The sequence below is a fragment of the Carassius gibelio genome, chromosome A14 (genome assembly GCF_023724105.1).
Source record: "Carassius gibelio isolate Cgi1373 ecotype wild population from Czech Republic chromosome A14, carGib1.2-hapl.c, whole genome shotgun sequence".
Lineage (NCBI taxonomy): Eukaryota > Metazoa > Chordata > Actinopteri > Cypriniformes > Cyprinidae > Carassius > Carassius gibelio.
Window position 1 is genome coordinate 22541801 of NC_068384.1, and position 21949 is coordinate 22563749.

General features: G+C 39.2%; 1 protein-coding gene across 1 annotated transcript in view; it reads left to right on the forward strand.

The window, feature by feature from the left end:
- The window catches only part of LOC128026879 (uncharacterized), a 120648-nt gene that overhangs the window by 57980 nt on the left and 40719 nt on the right, over positions 1-21949 (forward strand). The gene's annotated exons all lie outside the window — the stretch shown is intronic.

The following is a 21949-nucleotide window of genomic DNA, read 5'->3' on the forward strand; positions in this document are numbered from 1 at the left end:
TTAGGGACCTATTTCACCATTCACTGGCATGATCACTCAAAATTCATCTAAAACACAACTGCCCTCTTGTTTTGACGCAGGACAGCAAGTGTGAGTAAAATTTCTGTTGCCTTTTTAGGACCGTAATACGAAAACAGGCAAGTAAATTTCTTTAGAAACCACTTGGAAGCGAATAGCACATAAATGCTATTAACCCATTTGCTTGCAAGCATGGCCGGATCAACATTCTGTCCAATGTTATTTAACCAATCCAGGGGTTTTTCTGCATTGATCTTTATTTTTGGAGGCTGATCAAAGCCTTATTTGATCGGTGAGTGATGTATGACTGCTGTGCCTGACGGCGCGTACGAGAGAGAGCCCCGGCTGTGCGCGCACACTCACAGTCTTCAAACAACACGAGCGCTTCTTGCTCTCTCTCTCCCTTGTGCATATTAATCAAAATCATTAAACACGATAGAAAAAGGGCGAAACACCAAAGTTTCACGCCCACTCACGCACTCACAGTCTTCAAACTACACAAGCGCTGTCTTGCTCGCTCTCTCTCTCTCTCTCTCTCTCTCTCTCCCCCTCGTGCATATTAACCAAAATCATTAGACACACGATAGAAAAAGGGCAGAACGCCAAAGTTTCACGTGGAGCATTCAGAGTTTTTTTTTTTTTTTTTCTCCATGACAGGCTGCTAGCTCCCACTGTTAATTATTATTATTTTTATTTTTTTTGGAAAAGCACTCTCTGTATTAGCTTAAAGCCCTCAAGTTTACATTGGTTACTGTATTTTTTCAATTGCTCTAAACAAGTATTTTGTGTGACCTTTGTTATTGAATGCTAGACATCAAGTTGTTGTTATTTTCATCTGAAAGAAGAACTTTTTTTCAGTAAGCTAGGCCCTATGTGTTCAGTAAGCTTGTTTCAGTAAGCTATGTGTTTTCAAGGCTTCAAGGTTTTATTGAATGCTATTTCTATACAAGTGCAAAGTAATGCATTCTTAGTCAGTCTTTTATTTTGTAATTTTAAGAGCAATAAACATATTGCAATGTGAAGGAATTCATGTTTTTTTTTTCATTCAGATATGTAAATCAACATGTATAAATTGTTAGTAGTCAATTAATGGGGAGATAATCGAAATCGAATTGGTCTGAAAAAATTAATTGTTAGATTAATTGATGCATCAGAAAAAATAATCGCTAGATTAATCGTTTAAAAAAACAAACTGCTCCGTTATCCTATCTCAGCATTGCATTTCATGTTCGCCCGTGCTCTCAAAGGATGATTTGAGCCTGTAGGCGGTGAAGAAGTCTCCATCCACATATAGACATACATCGTTTGCAGATATAAGGTATTCTATTGTACTTTAACAGGTAATCCGATACATGCCATATTTTAAACAAGCTCTCACTAACGGAGTTTAATGCAACAGTTACGTTAGAATGCATCTCATTGTTGTTTCCAGGGTGGCACGTGGGTCCCACGTATGACCAAGGCATCAGTTCAACCGAACTCACTCCAAATATATGAACTTACCTGTTTTTGAATACCTTATGTTTAAGGCGTTTGTTTACGTCCATATTAGGGTTAAATTGTTGGACTTTAAATCTACTATTGTTTTTGCACCGTTGACTGATTTTGCAGAACATTTACACTGATAACTTCCGTGCGTAGATGCAGAAAATTTTTCACAGGACAAGCGAGATGACAGAAGTGCCGACTACATGAACTAGCTGTTTTAAATATAGTTTTTTATATTTAATGCCAGTTTATCAGTACGTCCGAAAGTATATTTTTCGATTATTGGTGATTCCATAGGCTTTTTCGTGCACCTGCATGGTTAAAATGGCAAGCTATTCTCTGACAAGAATAAAGAATCTTTCTATTACTCCACCCATGCACCATTACATCGTCGATATGTACCAATCGATCTAACGTGCTGACAAAATGATGATTTGTCAATGTCCATATTGCATGGCACCTATTCTGGGTACACTGGCAGAGGAAATTCAATTTATTTTTTGCACGCTTAATTTCGAATAAAATGACTGCACCAAGATTTTTCTGACTTGTTATCGGAAGCAGCTCATTGGATTTGCTAAACAATTATTCAAGTAAGCCTCACAGCGTCTACCCTCGTAGACAACCAAATCATCCTTAGTATTGAACTTCCTGTCAGGCGCTGCAAGAGTGCTCCCGGTTGAGCCAACCTTTGCCTTCTCCGTTCAACTATCAGCAAAGCTTACTTGTATGACATTGTATAACTTTTTTTAATAAGATTCGGGAGGAGTGCGTCAGATACTTAGCCTTATCAACACAGGTGAACCATAATCAAGTAATCAATCCCATAGTATAAATATCACTGACTTACCTCTATCCATTGACGGTTTATCAGCATCCCTCCTCCACCCCATCTCCTCACTTTGAGTTCACTTTATAAATAAACGGGGAAGCGGGGGTACTCTAGGTCCGCGCCATTCCCGAGCTCAGAGCCCTTCCCCTGACAGCACGTATATAAAATATAAATATATACAGTACAGACCAAAAGTTTGGACACACCTTCTCATTCAAAGAGTTTTCTTTATTTTCATGACTATGAAAATTGTAGATTCAAACTGAAGGCATCAAAACTATGAATTAACACATGTGCAATTATCTATGGAATTATATACATAACAAAAAAGTGTGAAAATATGTCATATTCTAGGTTCTTCAAAGTAGCCACCTTTTGCTTTGATTACTGCTTTGCACACTCTTGGCATTCTCTTGATGAGCTTCAAGAGGTAGGCCACACCTCAAATGTTGTCTTGACCAATCAGATATTGTCTTGGCTCGGGGGTATCATAAATCATATGTTTATCTTACCGAGCATGTGGTCCGAATTTTCCTGCCTTGCAGGGTCTAATTTTGGACATGATTCCTATTACCAGGTTATGATATATTTTACAAATAAATGATTGTCAGGACAATATCAAGCAAGCAGATTCGATCACACACATACCAAACACAATTATGAATCGTTAAGCTATGCCATAGTTATAAAAAAAAAACATACACAATAAGTGATTATAACATGATAGTCAAATGTGTGGGTTACACATAAATGAATATGGAGTGAAGCGATGGACTGATTCATTTATGAGTCCTTTTGAGTTCATTCTGGTCCATATATATGTACAAAAATAAGTTTCTTTGTCACTCTCTGACATAGGGATGTTCTGTGAAGAGGTTCAAAGCCCCTTCCCCCCCTTAGGAATTTCAGTCTGGTTCTGCTAGGTGGGGGGAAGTCAATGGAAGTGTTTAACTCGATCTCATGGGCTTACATGTATAGTGATATTCTCAATGTTACTCAGAAAACAGGATACAGGTCTAACTCTTTTGAAATACTTCTGCTAAATGTTACTCTGTCAGACATGCAAAAGAAATCAAATGTATCTCTTGCTCTGGCTACTGTGTATAGACCACCAGGGCCGTATACAGAATTCCTAAAATAATTAGCAGATTTCCTCTCAGACCTTCTAGTTACAGTTGATAAGGCACTAATCATGGGAGATTTTAATATTCACATTGATAATGCAAATGATATTTAGGACTTGCGTTTACTGACCTAATAAACTCCTTTGGAGTCAAGCAAAATGTCACCGGGCCCACTCATCATTTTAATCATACACTAGATTTAATTATATCGCATGGAATCGATCTTACTGCTATAGATATTGTACCTCAAAGTGATGATATTACAGACCATTTCCTTGTATCGTGCATGCTGCGTATAACTGATATTAACTATATGTTGCAGCGATACCGTCTGGGCAGAACTATTGTTCCAGCCACCAAAGAAAGATTCGCAAATAACCTGCCTGATCTATCTCAACTGCTATTTGTACCAAAAAATACACATGAATTAGATGAAATTACTGACAACATGGGCACTTTTTTTTCTAATACATTAGAAGCTGTTGCCCCGATCAAATTGAAAAAAGTTAGAGAAAAACATACTGTACCATGGTATAACAGTAATACTCACTCTCTCAAGAAAGTAACTCGTAGTCTTGAACGCAAATGGAGAAAAACTAACTTAGAAGTTTTTAGAATTGCATGGAAAAACAGTATGTCCAGCTTTAGACAGGCTCTAAAAACTGCTAGGGCAGAGCATATACACAAACTCATTGAAAATAACCAAAACAATCCAAGGTTTTTATTTAGCACAGTGGCTAAGTTAACAAATTACCAGACGCCACCTGATTCAAATATTCCACCAACGTTAAATAGTAATGACTTTATGAATTTCTTCACTGATAAAATAGATAACATTAGAAATACAATAGCAAATGTAGATTCTACAGCATCTAACACTTCAGTTTCATCCATCGCACCCAAAGATAAACTGCAGTGCTTTACAACCATAGGACAGGAAGAGCTAAATAAACTTATCACTGTATCTAAACCAACAACATGTTTATTAGATCCTGTACCCACTAAATTACTGAAAGAGCTGTTACCTGTAGCCGAAGAACCGCTTCTCAATATCATTAACTCGTCGTTATCTTTAGGTCACGTCCCAAAACCATTCAAGCTGGTGGTTATCAAGCCTCTTATTAAGAAACCAAAACTAGATCCTAGTGTACTGGCAAATTATAGGCCTATTTCAAATCTTCCATTTATGTCTAAAATTTTAGAAAAAGTTGTGTCTGCTCAATTGAGCACCTTCCTGCATAAAAATGATCTGTATGAAGAATTTAAGTCAGGTTTTAGGCCCCACCATAGCACAGAAACTGCACTTGTTAAAATTACAAATGACCTGCTCCTTGCGTCAGACCAAGGCTGCATCTCATTTCTAGTCTTACTTGATCTTAGTGCTGCGTTCGACACCATAGATCATGACATACTCATAGATCGATTACAAAACTATACAGGTATTCAAGGGCAGGCTCTAAGATGGTTTAGATCCTACCTGTCCGATCGCTACCATTTTGTTTACTTAAATGGGGAGTCATCTCATTTATCATCAGTAAAATATGGAGTGCCACAAGGATCCGTCCCTTCTATTTTCAATATACATGTTGCCCCTTGGTAATATTATTAGAAAATACGGAATTAGCTTCCACTGTTATGCTGATGATACTCAGCTATATATCTCAACGAGACCAGATGAAACGTCCCAATTATCTAAGCTAACAGAGTGTGTTAAAAATGTAAAAGATTGGATGACAAATAATTTTCTCCAATTAAATTCAGATAAGACAGAGATACTAATTATTGGACCAAAAAACACTACACAGAATATTGTAGATTACAATCTGCAACTAGACGGATGTACTGTTACTTCCTCTACAGTCAGAAATCTGGGTGTTATATTAGACAGCAATTTGTCTTTTGAAAATCATATTTCCAATGTTACAAAAACTGCATTCTTCCATCTTAGAAACATTGCCAAGCTACGAAACATGTTATCTGTTTCTGATGCAGAAAAGCTAGTTCATGCATTCATGACCTCTAGACTGGACTATTGTAATGCACTTCTAGGTGGTTGTCCTGCCTCTTCAATATACAAGCTACAGGTCGTCCAAAATGCAGCAGCTAGAGTCCTTACCAGGTCAAGAAAATATGATCATATTACCCCAATTTTACAGTCTCTGCACTGGCTACCTATTAAGTTCCGTATCAGTTACAAATTATCATTACTTACCTATAAGGCCCTAAATGGTTTAGCTCCTGCGTACCTAACTAGCCTTCTACCACGTTACAACCCATCACGCACCCTAAGGTCACAAAACGCTGGACTTTTGGTCGTTCCTAGGATAGCAAAGTCCACTAAAGGAGGTAGAGCTTTCTCACATTTGGCTCCCAAACTCTGGAATAGCCTTCCTGATAATGTTCGGGGTTCAGACACGCTCTCTCTGTTTAAATCTAGATTAAAAACACATCTCTTTCGCCAAGCATTCGAGTAATGTATCTTTTTAATTGTGAGTGTAGTTGCATCTGATCAAAGGTGCATTTTTATTCTTTAGCTTGGGTTAAACTAATTTTACTTTGTTGGATCAGCAGCTATGCTAATGATGTCTGTATTTTGTTTCTATGTTTCGCCACGGAATTTACATCCCGTGGTAACTAGGATTTACACAAGCTCCAGTCTGGATCCAGAACACCTGAGAAGAGATGATGCTGACCCTCAGAGGACCTCAGATGATGCTAACCCTGAATCAACAAACAGAACTAACAATTATTGCTAAATGTGTGACTGAATCATATAATAACTTAATTAATAATATTGATAGTTCATCGTCTAGCTGACTACGTCTTGTATTATTATTTTTATTTTTTCTAAAATCCTGTCAAATGTGCACAAACTACTAGCTACTACTAAATATTGTAGAAACATAATTTTCTGTAAAGTTGCTTTGTAACGATTTGTTTTGTAAAAATGCTATACAAATAAACTTGAATTGAATTGAATTGAACATGTGATGTCCAGTGTTGCATTTCAATTACGAACAACACATTTGACACCAAATTTCTCTTCTTCGAATTGAAATTGTCAATAATTGTTCTAGTGGTGTTAATGTTGAAAGCTGTTGTGTGAACAAGTTGGTTGGTCATCTTGCTTGGTTCTTGTGGCACTAGAATTGATTTATGACTTCCTGAGGAATTCGGCTCAGTGTTTCAAACATCGCTTTGATAGACTCTTTAATTTCTCTGGTTCGACTCATTTCTGTTACATATCCCCCTTTCGATCGGCGAGGTGTTTAGGTGAAGACATCGTCGATCGCTGGAGAAACAGAGGCAGAAGAAGCAGACAAACACAGCAAACAGCAAGACAACACCTCCATGACAATTACTGTACTGGTGCAGGCATCAGGTTATTTAGGTACACGTGGTTAAGTTCAATTAGTCAATGTAGTTTAGCACATTGAGGATAGTTTAGATCGTCTTGGAAATTGTTTTATTTTGATTCATCAATCAAATTTGTGGTTAACTTTGTTTGGTTCTTCTAGGTTGTCTTACTTTACACGTTTACCGTTAGTTTTCTAGTAATTTCATTTTCAATTCAATGAATTGACCTATCATGCATGGAGCTCTCTGGCTTCCATTCAGTTTAAAGTGGCTGGCGGATATTAGATGTTGCGAGTCAATCCTAATATCAGACCTTCGACCCTTGCAGTGTGTCTAGGCGTTTCACCTACTCAGGAAAGAGGGGAAGGAGAAGGATAGGTAAAAGAAGAACAAAACAAAACAAGGCTGCTGTGGGTTTTCCAAGCATGGGTTACAACTACTATTGAGCTAGGATGTCAGGTGCAGCTAGTGTGTCGTGAACCTTAACTTAGTGTCAGGTGTTCTACCTATTGTGAGGATGGCTGCACGTTTCTTCATGGTGGGTATGTGTAACTTTGTTACACTAAAAGTTGGATATTCTACCTGTGGGAAGAATATGTTTGTTGACTGTGTTATTCATAGATGTGTTTACCTCTGGGTGTAGGTAATGTTGTGTGTTAATGGTGTAGTGCATGTGTGGTCAGATCTGTTCAAGTCTGTGTTGTCTCCCCCTTTTTCTAGCATGTCACTGAAGACTGGGTCCCTGCATCCTTGGCTTGGATGAGGGCGTGTCCATGGTCTAATGAGGGTCAGTCCAGCAAGGCAGGAAGTTCTTTAGCAGACAGTCTGAGGCAGTTTGGCATGGCTGTGTGAAGCTGGGTTGCAAAACTTTGTCTCCTATGTTGCATTCTTCTTGTGATGCCTTCTGGCTGTAGCAGACTTTCTGATCTTCTGTGCTCTGATGGTTGCTGTTGCACAGACAGGGAATGTGGTTCTTGGAGTTGGAGTTCATTTGACAGTTTGTTAGTGACTGTGTTAGGTTACTGAGGTGATGTCCTTTAGTACCTCAGATTTTTCATCAACGGTTGGCCGTGAAAGACTTGTTCGTTCTGGGTGGTTGTTGAACAGGTGCTTGTCATCTCTGATGTGGGGTACCAGGTGATCACCGGCCTTCCGTTCTGTCGCTGGTCACAACTTTGTGGTCATTTGCATGTAAATTGCCTTGAAGGAACTCTCTCAGTTGTTTCATGACTTGTTCCATGTCTTCTGATGGTAAGCGGTCATGTTCTTGTGCATACTCAGCACTGTGCATGTCTGAGTGGTGCTGAGGTGGGTTTTGTTGTCGCTTACCCACACGAGTTGCTCTTGGATGAGTCAGGTGATTATCTTTGGATGTCTGGTTAGGTTTCCAGATGTTAACCTTTTGGTTTCTTGAGAAGCGTGGCTGGTCCCATGGATTTTTCCAGCAGTTGGGCTGAAAACGGTTGTGGATATGGGCGTCACGTTCTCTGTGCTCTTGATGGAAGACTCTGGTGTTGTGATGCCACTGGGTGTCGTCCAGTGCAAGGCTTGAGTCTTTGTTGACAGAGTTCAAGAGTGTGGAGGTTCTGTTACCTTTCTTTGAGGCCATCTTCTGTTTGTTATAGGCCTTCTGTGTATGGTCACGCAACTGTTGGATGGTCATGGAGTTCGGACAGGCCATGACACCTAGATGGTGACTGACTCCAGGGTGCAGATTTCTTAGGAAGAGGGTTTTGAAGTTCACATCCTCTTCAAGGTCAGGGTTGTTGTGTGCACCAAAGTAGGCTTGTCGGAGTCGGTTGTAGTAAGCTTGTGGAGTCTCTTGACAACCTTGTTTGGTTTCCAAGGCAGTTAACAGTCCATGTTCAGACTCTGGGTCTGTAAACTCTTTAATCAGGACCTCACAAAGTCGCTGGTAGTTTGACTTAGTTTGACTGGGCTGTCGATCTAGAAAGTTTCGTACCTCGGAGCTGGACGTGGCTCTAAGGAGGTATAACCAGTCTCTGTCAGTCACATGAGGTCTCACTTCCAGATTAAATTCGATATCTCGCAGGTAAGCTTGGATGTCGGGGCTCTCTGTGGAGTCCGGGTTGAACCTGCTGATGTTTTCAGACAGCTTGTTGAGGTCTTTGATTGTCATCCCGTGTGCAGCTCCAACGCCTTGGATCCAGGGCTGCTTGGAGATTCATAACTTGTTCCGTTGTTTCTTGCTCCCTCTCGCTGGGTGCTTTGAGTTGATCTTGAACTTTCACTTCCAGCTTGTCTATGCGACAATGAGCACGTGTCAGCTCCTCTTGAAGGTGGGTGATGTGCTTGTCGCTCAGTTTCAGCTGGGTTGTGAAGGCATAGCTTAGTGAGCTCGTGATCTTGACTAGCTCCTCGTGGTTGTTGTTCTGGCTTGAATCTTGTGTCAGGAATCTTCTCAGGATTAGGATTATTATTAAAAATAATAACATTTCAAATGTCTTTGGAGTGAGGCTGTCTTTCATGCCTCTCAGCCAAATGTTCACATCTTCTCCATGGGAAATGGGGTCTGCAGTCTGCGGCATGTTGGCACGCTGGGGAGAAGAGAGACTGACACAGATCTGTGTGGAGTAAAAGCCTATGTGTGGTGGGACAACTAAGTGTTGTATCAGTGATTGTGAACCACTAGTGAAATGTGGTGATGACTGTGTTGATGCGAAGACTTTGTCACTCTAATGAGGAGGAGGAAAAGAGAGAAAGAAGTGAAAAACAAATTAAATGACAAGCAAAATTTCTGTTTTTCAAATGAGGAAAATTATTATTTCTCCAATTCAACGTTATCAAAACGGTAAACAATATTATTATAATTCTTGTTTTGGACTAAAGAATACAATGATAATTCTGATATCTCTTTTCTTAGTCTGACAGGATTGACACCATAAACCTTTCAGTTGGACTGCTCACCAGGGAGGCTGCGAAGGCGACAGTTGTTCAACACGTATCTCTATTAAATTGATCTCAACGTTGGATGCGATGCTAAAACTTGGATTGCGTTTCCAAATGTAGGGAGGTAAGGAAGAACAAATGAGAGGATGATTACAATCAAATTCATAAGGATGATTAGTCGTCTTTGGCACGATTGTGTATTTAATTCACTTAGAATTGATTGATGGTTCTTACATGTCCTACAAATGTAAAATGAGAAGAGGAAAGTAAAGGAGAGAGAGGACGGAGATGGTGAGTCTCAGTAGCGGTTATCTCAACTACAAGGAGAGCGTTGTGTTAGTTGCTGCACAACTAATCAAACAAAATAAACTTTAAGTGAAAGAGAGTTGTCTTTCTAATTTATTTGAACTCGTAGTGAGGGATAACAATGTCTCCTTTTAGGGCTCAGGTGTGTCGATCCCAAGCTAGGGTACACAAAGTAAAGAAATGGTAAGAAAAAGTAAAATAAATAAAATAATAATAAATGGGCAAAATATACAAAAATGAAATTAAAAAGAGGAAATCAATAAGTAAAACAATAGTGGTTAAGTGTATAACCAAAACAGGAAGAGGGGTAAAACGCAATCAAATAAGTAAAGGCCTGAATAGCATATATTCAGATGGGTAATAAATAAATTAAGTAGAATAAGTTTACTTAAACTTTCAAAGTTCAAGGCTTATTCATTCTTAAAATAATTAGGCCCAAAAGAGAATACTAGAAATAAAGGATCATACGAAATGATCTGAGAGGGAAATTTTAAATGATTCAAAAATAAATTTAATGTTTCAATTAAATTTCAATTTGTCACAATAATTGTGAGTTAGTATTTCCTTTCTAGTAAAATGAAAATAAGTGGTATAGTGAGAAAAGAGAGCAATAAGTGAGAGAAAGAGACCAACAAGTGTTAGTTAAGATGTTTAAAGGGTTAAATCACGTCAGCGTTGCCCAAAACACACTCTATTCATCCACTAGATTGTAATGCTAACGGCTAACCTTTGAGGCTAGTGGCTTTAGCATAGACTTCAATGTAAATGCAACGGTTTCGTTAGCTTAGCAACACCGTGGAGTTTGTTTACACTAGTGCGCTGCGCGTGCAGAGTTCAGAGTTGCTCCAGAAGTACGTTAAGGCTTCCGGGTCACGGTCGTCACTAGGGCAACCAAAACACACTCTAGTGGATTAACGTTAGCACATGAATTGTTGCATTGTTGCAAATACAGTTAAGCATGTTACATGAAATGTCAGCTCATTTCAACACTGTACAAATAACAACACCGCCTTTTAGTTGGTTTTGCGATGTGGCACTTAAACTCTCAGTTTGTATAGAGTTAAATTTATCTTAATTCAAATATAGCAGCTTTTGTTGTAGTTAGGGGGACACAGCGATAGCGACCTTCTGCAGATCTGAATCTCCGTGCCAGTTTCTCTGGACATAAACACAAAAAGGTTTCCTTCGCTGTTGGTACACAGTTCAAATTTACTTGATCAAGCTTTTAAAACACTCCCATTCAAATTACTCTCGGACACACGCAGTGTTACGCGAGATTGCATTCACTTTGTGAACGGATATAAAATGGGCAAACATTATTCTCTAATGTTTAACGTTAACTTAGGGGAGTCAAATATCAAATTTTATTCGGCAGTGGAACACGCACTGGCAATCAAACTATATGAAATATGAATACCGGGGCTTTGATAAATAGATTGAGGAACACGCTCAAGACTATTCTTTATTCACAGATTTATATCCCTTTTGAAACACTAACAGTTTAGCTCCGTTCAGCAAACAGTTACAAAACAGCTATAAACAAGGCATTACAAAATGAGGAACACGCTCAATTTCTACCTTATTGTACGATCTCAGATGTTTACTTTTAAGTTCACTTACTGCTGTTAACAATGAAGAGACGGACCTGAGTTCTACCTGCTTTCATTCATTTGAGGGAGGCACGCGCTGCTTACGTCACGGGTCACACAAACACACACACAAGTCTCGTTAACCTCTCATCTGTCATTCCTTAAGCAAAATCAAAGATTAAATAACTTGGTTTATGCTCACAATTTAGATTAAACTTCCCGCATTCTCCACCATTAAAAATGTAACGCAAACAGGTCAATTTAGCTCAAAGGGAATCATTTAAGATTTTAAAGGGAATTTGAACAGAATCACTGTTTCACGGCTGGTCACTGAGATGCTCTGCGATTCAGTGAACGAGCCGTTTAACATCAAATCTGCGCTGGATACTAATATCCAAACTATAGTGAAACACTATCAATTAGCACAGTAACAAGATCGGCAGTTTAAGACATTAACTTGTAAGCACAAAACACAAGATACTTCTCTTTTCAATATTAATAAGGCTTTATTAGATAAATCTAAGACATATAAACTAATCTAACACATAAACGCACGCACACACACATTCACACAAGTTGCAGGAAGATGGAAAGTTAGGGAAAGATGAGTTTAAGAGAATGGAAATATGGAATCCCAAGTTTACAGCAATACGTTAAATTGCATAGACATGAACAACCATCAATCACTTAATTAACGCTCGCATTGAGTTCCTCAATGGGGTTAAAATTATATTAGATACACCAGCACAAATGTCTTAGAATACATTGCCTTGGTTTTCTGTGAAAAGGAGTCTCGGTGAAAGGGCATATCCCGAGGTCGTTGATTGGCTGGAAGTTCAGTCGCTGGAGTGACGTCTTGGAAAGCCCGTGGTTGTTGGGCGTTGGCTGAAAGTTCAGAGTCGTGTGCGCTGGTTGAAGTTGAACGGGCACCCGAGGTCAGGCGTAGGAGACTCGACGTTACAAAACTTAACTCAGAACACGAAACTCTCAAACGGAAAAGAAAAGAAATAAAGTTTGACGAGACAAGGTTGTGTTCCTTCTCATCGTGGCTAAGTAGCAGCAGGCTTGCAGGCCAAAGCACGCTGAAACCGCGCTCAAACAGTGATGACTAAACAGCATGGCTAGAGAAGCTAAAGCTAGGTAGCAAAGCTACAAGCTAAAAGCTAAGAGCAGGCTTGACTGATAGCACAAGCAAGGCTAGAACTAAAAGCAGACATGGCTAATAGCAGCAGCATAGCTAGAGACTAAAAGCCAGAGACTAAAAGCAAAGATTTTATGGTGTCCTCAGTATTTAAACTGGCCTGTTGGCCACACCTCAAATGTTGTCTTGACCAATCAGATATTGTCTTGGCTCGGGGGTATCATAAATCATATGTTTATCTTACCAAGCATGTGGTTCGAATTTTCCTGCCTTGCAGGGTCTAATTTTGGACATGATTCCTATTACCAGGTTATGATATATTTTACAAATAAATGATTGTCAGGACAATATCAAGCAAGCAGATTCGATCACACACATACCAAACACAATTATGAATCGTTAAGCTATGCCATAGTTATTTAAAAAAAACATACACAATAAGTGATTATAACATGATAGTCAAATGTGTGGGTTACACATAAATGAATATGGAGTGAAGCGATGGACTGATTAATTTATGAATCCTTTTGAGTTCATTCTGGTCCATATATATGTACAAAAATAAGTTTCTTTGTCACTCTCTGACATAGGGATGTTCTGTGAAGAGGTTCAAAGCCCCTTCCCCCCCTTAGGAATTTCAGTCTGGTTCTGCTAGGTGGGGGGAAGTCAATGGAAGTGTTTAACTCGATCTCATGGGCTTACATGTGATGTCCAGCGTTGCATTTCCATTACGAACAACACATTTGACACCAAATTTCTCTTATTCAAATTGAAATTGTCAATAATTGTTCTAGTGGTGTAAATGTTGAAAGCTGTTGTGTGAACAAGTTGGTTGGTCATCTTGCTTGGTTCTTGTGGCACTAGAACTGATTTATGACTTTCTGAGCAATTCGGCTCAGTGTTTCAAACATCGCTTTGATAGACTCTTTAATTTGTCTGGTTCGACTCATTTCTGTTACACATTTAAGACTCAATTAATATTTAGTTATCATTTGAAAAACCTTAACTCACAGCAGTTAGGCTAAGCCTACATGTTTTTGTGGAGAAATATTTTTGAATCCACTGTAGATTGCTTCAGCGCGTTCCTGCGCTCACTGATGGTGCATCATTATTCACTAATTATTTTCATTATAAATGTGGTCAAAACTTTTCCACACCTCAGAATTTGCTTAAGTTGCTGGTGCAACAAAAATGTAATCACCAGAGGCAAGCCTCCGTTACACCTACTCAGTATCCATTTTCACATCTTTCTCCCTTTTCGCATCTTTCTCGCGCTCACCGAAACACATCACATGACCGGAGTGCAAGCCCAAGCCTGACCCGAGCCCGCATGAGATGAAATAAATTAAACCCAAACCCGACTGAACCCGTCGGGTCCCATTGGGTTCGGGCAAAGATCTTCAGCTCTATACAGTAAGGCTGTGTTCAAAATATTGAAACGACAATGTATCATCACAGAGATTTGACTATATGAATATCGATACAGCTGGCCCTTGAACTGTGATACAGTTATGGAGTCCCTTAATATTGCAGAGGTCATCTGCTTATAGTCAGGGCTGCTGCTGGCCAAATGGGTGCCCTAAGCAGGATTGTATTGTTGTGCCCCCTTTCCTCAAATATGATGATGGAAAAAACATCTACTATAGGGTTTAAAATAGAACTTTAATTAAATAAAAAGTAAATTAATAAATGTTATTATTTACAAATTACAATTCTAGCTCTCGACATTTGAAAGTGAAAGTGACGTGACATTCAGCCAAGTATGGTGACCCATACTCAGAATTTGTGCTCTGCATTTAACCCATCCAAAGTGCACACACACAGAGCAGTGAACACACACACACACTGTGAACACACACCCGGAGCAGTGGGCAGCCATTTATGTAGCGGCGCCGGGGAGCAGTTGGGGGTTCGATGCCTTGCTCAAGGGCACCTAATTCATGGTATTGAAGGTGGAGAGAGCACTGTACATGCACTCCCCCCACCTACAATTCCTGCCGGACCAGGACTCGAACTCACAACCTTTCGATTGGGAGTCTGACTCTCTAACCATTAGGCCAGATATTTATTTGTGCATACAAACTGTTGTACCGGTCCAAATGCACCGCCTGCTGGCAATTTGCAGATTTTTGTTTAGAAAAATGCAAATTGCTAATGTTCCTTAAAAAATCCAAATGATTTACAAAGTAAGGTGTGTCTGTGTGGTATCTGTACGTGAGCTTTAACTAAGGTAAGAGTATGTATGTAAAAAGGCAATTTACAACAGTTGTAAAGTTTCCTTGGAAGTGCTTGGATTTTACTTTTGAAGGTGTAAGAACCCTGGGGTACTATTCTCTGAACAACAGGGAACGGGGTTTATTCAACATTTGCAGTTCCAATAATGGCCACAAATCTGTGTTTAGAATGGTAAAAGCCTTTTTTAATGTAGTTGCACTGTTGTATTGAGTCATGTTTATCATACAACACAGATAAAAGCGTATATACCCCACTGTATTATTATTTAAACCGTATATGATTATGTTGAACTTTTATTCTTGAAAATATGGCGCTGTATAAAGCAGTATATAAAAGTGTTTCTGTTGCTCATGAAAACGTTTCTGAAACGTCTGCGTATTTGACAAATACTGCATTTTATTTACTTCATCTGGGATAACACCTCTCTCTTGTTGCAGTGATTGGCGTGGAGAGAGTATAAAACACCAGGAGAAACAGGAGTGAGGGAGAGAGAGAAGGACTGCTGGCTGCTACACGCATGGACTAATTTATGTTGATGGTTTTGTTTCTTATTTGCCGGTTTTTGGACACTGTTTGTTTGAATTGTAAATAAAAGCAGTTAGTAGTAACAGCCGACCTTGCCGTCTTCCTTCCTATACAACAAACATTGTTACAGTATGCAAACACTGCGGGAGTGTCACTAACTGGAGCTGAAGTGTCCGGCTAACATTTCTGTTTTCAACCTCATGAACTGATTTTGGACAGGCTTCTGAGGCAGAGTAATGGTATACAGCATGATCTATAGCTAAATATAGGAAGTTGGTGATGATTAAGTGGATATTTCTTATAAAACATACATTTACACAAAAAAATGGAAAAGGGCTTGCTGTTTTCTCCTGCTGGAGAGAACACCCTTGCTATTATAACCATAGGGGCCTGCTGTTCTATCCCTCAACAAGGGATGAACAATCCTCAAAAAGAAAAAGAGCCTGCTGTTTTCTCCCACTGGAGAGAACCCCCTTTGCTGGGGATGAACACCCCTACTACTTAAATTAAAGAGGGTCCTGCTATTCTCTCCCTCCTTTCAGATGGAAGAATACCTCTCTCCTAGCCAGTAGGCTGCATTAAGGACAAATCAATACAATTGTCTTTCTCTTTTGCAGGGAGCTCAGGGACATGCTGCTTGTTCTTGCAGTTCTCCCGCTGGAGAGAATACCCTTCATTTATATAACTCGCTACTTTGATTAAAGTGAGGCCTGCTATTATCTGGCTCATTAGAGGGGAGAATATCCCTCTGCAAGCCAGCAGGCTACATTAAGAATATCTCAATAACATTGTCTTTTCTCTTTTGCAGGAATGGAACATTGTTGGTTTACATTACATTTATATATAACCAATTATCACTTGACACCCACAATAAATAAGTTCTGTACCCACTCTTTCTTGCGTTTGCAGATGCTGACATCTGTGTTAACTTCCATCCTCCCTTCCACCATAAGGTTAGCACTTGACCATGCATGGGGGAAAGTCTCTGCCCCTGGCTTCTTCAGGCAGGAGAAGCTAGAATCTACAACCCTCCAGATTTGAGCTATGGATGGGGCCTATGCCAAAGAACTCCATCATTACTGCTCAATTTGCTGTTTATTGCTAAGTAAATTCTATTGATTTCTTTTAATCACCTCCCGAGTCTTACTGGTAGAACTAGAAACTGTGGAGAATGCTGGAACGTCAAAATGCTGTTTTTGTCACCTCAGCCAATGATGTCAGCAAGACGCAACTGGTACATCATTGACTAAACACAGGCAATGCCCATCCCATCCAGCAGCATCTGCGACAGTTGCTCTCCACAAAGCAGGCAGCTGCTTATCGCTGCCTTGAGAAATTATAGATCCACCGGAAAGCTCATGGGCCAGTTGAATTGGTCCCTAAGAAGGATGGCAATTGGCACTTTTGCGTTAAATTCAGGCAACTAAATGAGATGAACATTAATTGTCAACTTCTGCGAGGTGACAATGTATTGAAAAAAATTACTGGGTCCAAGTGATTCTCAGAGCGGTTATTGGCTGGTTGTCTTAAGTGCAGATGCAAGCCCAAAGCCTGCATTTTTTATAGGGATGGGCCTTTTTTAATTTAAAACTATGCTCTTTGGTCATTGCAACACCCCATCGACCTTCCAGCAGTTAACCTGTTAAAATGCACCTGGACCCCGGCTTACTGAACTCTCCTCGTTTGCACGTGTCAATGTTTACAAATAGATTAAAAGAAATGGGACAAAATTAATCTTGACAAACTATATATCATAATAAAGATCTAAGCCTCAAGCATCGATGACAGATTGCTGTTTTTCAATGGAAAGCTTATAAAAATGTATTTGCTAAATTTGTGTAAGCAGTACACATCAAAACATGAAGAATAAAAACACAGTACATACCAGATTCATCGTAATAATGAGTCATAAACACATCCACAGCTGTAAATCCCAGTTTAGTTAGAAAGGTAAGGGTCCACTGAATTACATCTCATGGAGCATGTTCAGTCCAACGAAACAATAACGTTTTAATATGGATGATAATTCCTTTGTTTACGTTTCAGTTCTTCAGAGACAAAATTTTTTGTTTCTATTATGGAATAACTCACGGTCAGAAACTGCGTGTTTGTAGTAAAATTGTCACAAGTTTACAGTGTCACAAACCGAATGAGGTGATCCACCGGAAAAAAAAGAATGAATGAAAGATAGGCGAAAGATAGTTTATTTGAATTTTGAATTGAATTTTCTCCCTCGTGACGCGCTCTGACGCACCTGTCAGCTGATGGAGGCGGAACTTATAGCAATCGCTTTTTCTTTGTTTTATTTTTCAACAGTTTTTATATATGTGAGAGTGTGTTTTATGTTGAATGTGAATTTATCTGCATGATTACCATCTGTTTGATTGCAAATCAGCCCAAATCAGCTCGCTATTCCTGTATGATCACGGCTATCAAAGTGAACGCGTCTATATGAATAGAGAGAGTGGATTATTTACTTTGTGTTATTACCATCTGTATAAGTGGCCATCAGCACATCAGCACTTATTTGCATCATAATTCTGCATTTCTAGCAATCTCAGGATGTTCTGTAATTGGCAAAAAAAGTTAAATCAATTTTTATTTTTCTTATTAGGGGCCAAGCACCGAAGGTGCGTAGGCACCTATTGTAATCGTTGGCGTTATTATTCTTCTTCCGTTTCTTCCGCCGCAAGTCTATGGCACCCCATAGAACCACTTGCGGGAAAGTTGTATAATTTGGCACACTGATTGAGGACAGTTCCAACATTAACTATAGCAAATTTGAAGTCTCTAACTCCAACTCTCTAGCGCCACCACTTGTCCAAAGTTTAAACATTTTTATGCTAATAACTTTTGAACCGTAAGCCAGAAAATGAAAATTCTTTTTCCCTCTGAATCCTGAATCAAGCCAAGTCAAATGAACCCCAAAACCTAGTTTTTCGAACTCGTCCTAGATGGTTAGTCCAATTTTCACGAAAATTGGTTCAGATCATCTTCAGACCATGCTGGCAAAAAGTTATGCAATTCAAGTTGATTAGTCAAACCGTTCTCGAATGACAAGTGAACAAATTTGACAAAAATCACGCAAAAATACACGTGACGCTATATCTCGGCAATGGTTTGGCATATTAAGACCAAACTTGGTGTGTGTTATAATAACCCTGACCTGAGAGTACCTGTTTCGTATCGTTACGAAAATAATTACAAAAATATTCGGCTCCATGCCCTGAAGGTACTCAAAAAGTTTGGTGGCAGCACCACCTTGTGGTTACGAGTTATAATGAAATATCACAAATTTGACGTGAATCATCTTCAGATCTTCAGACATGCTTAGCTCCTACATTTGCCGTTGGAGTGCTTGGCCCCGTAATTGCTGCTTGCAGCTATATTTATTCTTATTTTTCTTACTCTAATTATTCTTATTGTATTTTTCTAGTGCTCAAATAAATCACTTATATGATGTTTCTGTCTAGTGTTTTATAATTGAAAAAACTATGCAGTGGTATGTTTACTGACTAAATAGTTTGTAGAAGCCTTCAATACTATTGAGAAATATATTTTCTTATATTTGGGGGGTGGGGGTTCTAGACATAGTCTCAGAAAAATATTTGCAGGAGTCTCATTTTTCATATCAGAATTTTCATTTCAGATTTGAAATAGAAACTCATGAGACATGTGGCTTTCAACCCATTACTTTTCTTGATTGCACCAGGACTCATTTCATCTATTTTTATATCAAATAAAAAAAATATTTAAGTGTGGTAAAAAAAAAAAAATTCAAGGCACTTCAGTGTCTATAACTTTTAATTTTTGTGAGCATTATCAAATCTGGTTGATAAAAAGTAAAGCCCAAAGGGTCTTCTTTCCAAAGACATCAAAATTATGTTTGTAACACACTGAAGTAGGAAACTGTTACAATTATAAGCTAGGTAGAGCACTTTCAGCTGTGAGTCCCATAATGGGGGGGTGCTGGCTAACAGGTTAATGAAGGTGTTGATAACACCATGGGTGCTGCCCCTTCCAGTGCCCCGTGCGAGCCGCCTGTGCCCCTATTTTATGTAGGCCGGGGAGTTAGGAACAAGTAGCTCCTCTCACTTTTGTCAAAGCATTACCACACTGAGTGAGATTGGACAAAACTGGGAAAACATACCCGTTCCACTGGGAACAGAGACACAGGGACACCTCATCCTTCCTGAACAAGGAGGACTAGTTTGGGGAAATGGGATAGAGTGGGCCAATACGGCACCACTAGCAAGACTTGCTCCTCATCCTCCCGGACTTTTCACAGTGTCTGTTTGAGAAGGCTCAGTGCATCCTGAAGTGTGCAACCCACTCTACACAGGAATGACCACTGCTGAAGCACCGTATCGGAACACCAAAAGCTTTCAAGAGCGCACTGAACTTGTAGCTCACTGAAGACACTTGGATGGAGCAGAACGATGTTGTCGCTTGGCTCCGAAGCGAAAAGCTGTTATGCATTGCACCCAGTTCCTTATTATACTCACACTGTGATCAGCGGCAGCTGGGTGCAATAATTGCATAGCAATGTGAATTGGCTCGTTTAGTTTACGCTCAAAGTAAATTGGTCTATCGAAGCGATATCAAAATTCGTCGGTACGTTTAGAGTTACCAACTGAAAGGGAACTATGGGTCGTAGAGCCTTCTCTGTCTCAGCTCCATGATTGTGGAATGCTTTACCAGCCAGAATTAGAGGTTTCTTTGAATTTTAAAATAAATCTTTAAAGATAATAATAATAATAATAATAATAATAATAAATGGTAAATGGACTGCATTTATATAGCGCTTTCAACAGACCACATGGCCATCCAAAGCGCTTTACAATTTGCCTCACATTCACCCATTCATACACTCATTCACACACCGACTGCGGTGTCAGCCATTCAAGACGCCATCCAGCTCGTCGGGAGCAGCTGGGATTAGGTGTCTTGCTCAAGGACACCTCGACACTTGGTCACCAAATGCAACAATGAGCAATTGCAGCAATTTTAGGATGATTGTAATCGAAATGGTGAAAAAATCATAAATACAACCTCTCGTAGCATGATTTATTGGCTTATCAAGTGTGACCGATAGGTGGCGCTGTTATCAAATTGATATGGTGTGTTCTGTGTGACTGACATTGACACACACTAAGTTTGGTGTCAATATGCCAAAGCATTGCAGAGCTACAGCTACAAGTGCCATTTTAGCATCATGCCTCAAATTCATTGCTGTAGTATACGAAAACGGATTTGTCTATCGACACAAAATCCATAAAATTTTGTCAGCACAGTCCCTAGATTATCTCACTCGATTTTGGTGAAAATCAGACCAATGTTTTATGAGGAGTTCGAAAAAGTAGGTTTTCAACATAAGTCAAAATGGCGGACAGGAAGTCCAGCTGGCATATTTGGTATCTAGGTTGTCGGCATAAACCATTTTTTTATATTTTGAGACCAGTTTCATTACAATAAGCTAATGCAATAAAAAGTTATTAGCATTTTTATAAATTTAATTATTAATGGTTAATGAATGGTTTATTACTCTTTACCAATAGGTGGCGCTGTTACCAAATTGATGAGGTATGGTCAGTGTGAAGTGACAGTGACACATACAAAGTTTGGTGCAAATATGTCAAAGCTTTGCAGAGATATATCCTCAAATGCATTTTGGCACCTTGCCTAAAATTTGTAACAGTGCTGTATGAAAACGGTTATGTCAATCAACACAAAATGCTTAACTTTTTGTCAGCACTGTCTGAAGATTATCTGACTCAAATTTTTTGAAAATCGGACCAACAGTTGAGGAGGAGTTAGAAAAGATAGGATTTTAACATAAATCAAAATTGCGGACAGGGAGTCCAGAGATCCTACTAATAAAATGGTACAGTATGTCTATTGTCGGCACAACCCAAGGAATATTTTGAGATTAGTTTCATCACAATAGCCTAATACAATCAAAAGTTATTAGCATTTTTGGTAAATGAATGGTTTATTACTCTTGGCCAATATGTGGCGCTGTCACCAAATTGATGTGGCATGGTCAGTGTGAGGTGACAATGACACATACAAAGTTTGGTGCAAATATGCCAAAGCTTTGTTGAGATACAGCCTCAAATACATTTTGGCATCCTTCCAGCAAATTCGTTGATGTGCTAAATGAGAACCGTTTCGTAAATCGACACGAAATCCATAACTTTTGGCCATTGGGGTCTGAAGATGATCCGCATCAAATTTTGTGAAAATTGGACTAACGGTCTAGGAGGAGTTCAAAAATATAGATTTTCAACATCAATCAAAATGGCGGACAGGAAGTATGGCCAATTTTGGAATAATTGGTATCAATGTTCTCGGCATGACAAAAAGAATATAGGGAGATAATTTTCATTTCAATAGTCTAATTTATTCAAAAGTTATTCGAATT